Here is a 304-nt window from a genome sequence, read left to right as displayed (position 1 = left end):
ACCCCAGGGGGCACAGCCGCCCTCGGACCACAGGCTTATGGATCATCCCTCTCTTTGCAGAGCTTCAAAGTAAGAAGATGAAAAGCACGAGCGCCCTTGAGACAGCACCCACTAACAGTCACCCACGCACCCCGGGGGCCGGGCAGCAGACCCCGCTGGCACTGCCACCCCCCTGGCCAGCCCTGCCTGGTGCTGCCAGCTGGGCATGACTCCATCGGAGCTGGGCACGCTCCAGGCTCTGCCCTGTGCCAGGAGCCTCACCGACCTGCTTGGAGACCTCAACGTGGGGTCTCACACCCCTCTG

At 65.1% G+C, this 304-nt stretch overlaps 1 protein-coding gene across 1 annotated transcript in view; it reads left to right on the top strand.

Moving 5' to 3' along the window:
* REN (renin) overlaps positions 1 to 304 on the top strand; it is a gene marked incomplete at its 5' end in the record, with an annotated part of 3829 nt that overhangs the window by 1814 nt on the left and 1711 nt on the right. The gene's annotated exons all lie outside the window — the stretch shown is intronic.

This window comes from Eurypyga helias, unplaced genomic scaffold (genome assembly GCF_000690775.1).
Source record: "Eurypyga helias isolate BGI_N326 unplaced genomic scaffold, ASM69077v1 scaffold17408, whole genome shotgun sequence".
Lineage (NCBI taxonomy): Eukaryota > Metazoa > Chordata > Aves > Eurypygiformes > Eurypygidae > Eurypyga > Eurypyga helias.
This window is presented reverse-complemented; position numbering and strand designations above follow the sequence as displayed.